We start from the raw sequence: 3,661 nt of genomic DNA on the forward strand, positions 1-3,661 counted from the left end.
CTAGAAACCCTAAATATAATGTACATATTCAAATTACATATTCAAAGCTATGCTAAGTGTAAAATAAGTCTTCCGGATAGGCTTTGTCTTATCGGAATAGACTTTGTACTCTGCCTTCCTTGGTAGACTTGATAACCTTGAAGTGTGTTAGGGAACAGTTTCCGGGTAGACTTTTAACTTTCATCGTGTAGACTTCAATCTTCTTGATCTTATCAGACTTTACCCGGTAAGATCTTACGAAACAACCTTGTTCTTCCATGGTCCCTTAACTCCTTGCTATGAAATATAGCTTATTAGCAAAGTGTGCTCTGTAGCACTGTACTCTGCTAGAGTTAAGCCCTGCCCGATGTTACTTGGAATATATCATTACTCACATCAAGCTTACTCGGACCCTTATTATTAATGAATACCTTTCCCGGTCTTCCAATCACTTGGTTTCATGAGCTTGGTTAGCCAAGAGCTTACTCGGGGTAAACCTTACTCGGTTATGAAGAACAAACTTGCTTGATATAGTGAACCATGCCCGGTTATTCACTAAAGAAGACTTCTAGAAGATAAACTTGCCCGGTAGGCAAGATATCATGCCCGACAAAGTAAAACCATGCTCGGATGTCTCAGGTCTGCCCGGTTCCATACCTAGTGATTTCTGAGGAGGTTGAGAAGATTCCAATCTTCCATATGATCATTTTTTAGGTCAAATCTTGACTCAACATTAACGCAACTACGAATACAAATTAATCGTCGAGTACTAATACGGCCACTAATACTATTTTTTCGCCGAATACTAATATAGCTACAAATAATTCTTCCCTATTGAATACAAATAATGTCACGAATACAACTCCCCCACCGAATGTTAATACTTCAGATAACGCGAATCTCCCGTGTCGGGATTCGGGAATGTTCGCATAAATCGTTTATGTTGTGCAGACTTATAGATTTCAGTTGTAATGAGGAACCAAATGGATTGATAAAATGGATTGAAAAGACTGAGTTCGTAATTAACATCAGCAACTATCCACCAGGCTGTATGTTACTAGAATGATTGTTGATCATGCCTTAATGTGGTGGAATACAGTTGTACAAACTTGGGGACAAGAAGCGATTAACGGTATGACATGGGCTGAACATAAACCCTCGTATTAGAACATTTTTTCCAAAGAAATGAAACCCAGAGGTCGAAACACGAACTCTAAAATTTAGAAATGAAAGGTGCTGACCATGTGGGGGTACACCAATCATTTTAATGAACTTGCTCATCTAGTACCATGGATGGTGACACCTGAACCCAAGCGCATTGAATTCTATATTTGGGGACTAATCCCAGCAGTGAGAAGTATAGTCAATTCAATAGCCCATCCAACTTTAGAAAGTGTCATGTCACATGTTGGCATCGTTACATTCGATCTCATAAGAAGCGTTGTGTTAAAAGTACCAGGGGAATAGTCTGGTCTGAAATGAAGTTATTATGCATCTAGAGCACAAATTAAACCACAAAATAAATGAATTCGTCCTACAACTCAAAATTATGCCATGACCAGCTCCGACATGAAACAAGATACGTATAAAGGGTCTTTATCGAATTGTGGAAATTATTATTTTCATCTTACATGTGAATGTCAACCAGCTGTATGTCAAAGGTGTGGAAAGATTGGGCATTATACCCAAAATTGTAGAACTATAATGTATACTGCAAACCGGCAATCTCAAACAACCCAACCTCGCCGTCCACAACCACCTAGACCCCAACCTATTCGGCAACAACCTATTCAGCAAACCCCACCTACAATGAACCTCCGTACTTGTTATGAATGTGGAAGTACAGAACACTTTAAGAGATATTGCCCCAAATTGAAACAAGATGCAGTAAGAATACAAAACCAAAGGGAAGCATCAACTTCCAATCCAGCTAAAGGACGAGCTTTTATAATCGAATCTTGCGAAACACGATAGGATCCCAATTTAGTGACAGGTACATTCTTAGTTTCTGATCGGTAAGCTTCAGTTTTATTTGATATGAGCGCCGATAGAAGTTTTGTAGTCGCTAACTTTTTACTTTTGGGGAATATGTGGTTAGTGAATTAACAAATCATTATACTATTGAACTCGCTAACAGTAAGTCCATAATCGTTAACCAAATAGTTTGAAACTGTCATTTCATCCTAAACGACCAACCATTCCTTATCGATTTACTCCCAGTAGAATTGGGAAGTTTTGATGTAATAGTCAGTATGGACCAACTATCTAAGTATAAGGCAGAAATCGTTTGTAACAACAAAACTAATAAAATTCCCCTTTCGAATAATGAAACGATTACAGTACAAGGAGAGAAATCTAGTACTACATTATCACATGTATTTCATCTTAAGGTATTGAAATATTTGCGCCAAGGTTGTACGGCGTATTTGTCAAGTATAACAATTAAAAACACTGATGAAAAGCGTATAGAAGGTAGCCCATTGGTACAAGAATATTTAGATGTGTTTCCTAACGAATTACCTGGATTTCCACCAAACTGACAAGTTGAATTTTATATCGACCTAATACCATGAGCAGCTCCAATAGCTAAGGCACCTTATAGACTTGCACCTTTTAAAATGCAAGAACTATCCAATCAATTATAGTAATTATTGGATAGGGGTTTTATACAACCTAGTTATTCACCATGGGGAGCACTGGTGTTGTTTATGAAGAATAAATATAGAAGTTTTCGAATGTATATCGATTATTGGGAATTGAATAAAATAACCATTAAGAATAGGTATCCTCTTCCTCGAATTGATGATTTGTTTGACCAACTTTAGGGAGCGAAATACTTTTCAAAAATTGACATTAGATCCAATTATCACCAAGTGAAAACTTAGGAGGAAGGTGTTCCAAAAACAGCCTTTCGAACTCGGTATGTTCATTATGAATTCTTAGTTAGGCCTTTCGAGTTAACCAACGCACAAGCGGTATTTATGGATCTTATGAACCGAGGCTGCAAACCTTACCTTGATAAGTTCATTATAGTATTCATCGGCGACTTTTTAATTTATTCAAAGAGTAAGGGGGAACATGAGCAACATCTACGGGTAATTTTGGAGTTATTAAGACAAGAGAAACTGTAAGTAAAGTTGTCCAAGTGTGTATTTTGGCTGCAAGAAGTTCAATTTTTAAGACACATTGTAAACCAACAAGGAATTTAGGTATATCCCAGTAAGATAAAAGCTATCAAGAATTGGCAAGTGCCTAAGTCACCGAAAGAAATATGCCAATTTTTGGAATTAGCTGGATATTATCGGCATTTCATTGAAAAATATTCCAATATTGCCCAACACTTAACCCTTCTAACTCAAAAGGACCAAATGTATGACTGGGGAGAAGAACAAGAAAGGGCTTTCCAACTATTAAAACAAAAGTTATGTGAAGCTTAAATATTATGTTCCAGAAAGAACTGGTGATTTGGTAGTCTATTGCGACGCATCTCGTAAATATTTAGGATGCGTACTGATACAAAGAAACAAAGTAATAGCATATGCTTCCCGACAATTAAAAGTACACGAAAAGAATTATACCACTCATGACTTGGAATTGGGAGCAGTTATCTTTGTATTTAAGATTTGGAGACACTGCTTATATGGTACCAAATGTACAATTTACATGGACCACAAAAGCCTAC

This window comes from Bidens hawaiensis, unplaced genomic scaffold (genome assembly GCF_021521415.1).
Source record: "Bidens hawaiensis isolate Kalapana, Puna unplaced genomic scaffold, B.hawaiensis_p1.1 tig00029325_1, whole genome shotgun sequence".
Lineage (NCBI taxonomy): Eukaryota > Viridiplantae > Streptophyta > Magnoliopsida > Asterales > Asteraceae > Bidens > Bidens hawaiensis.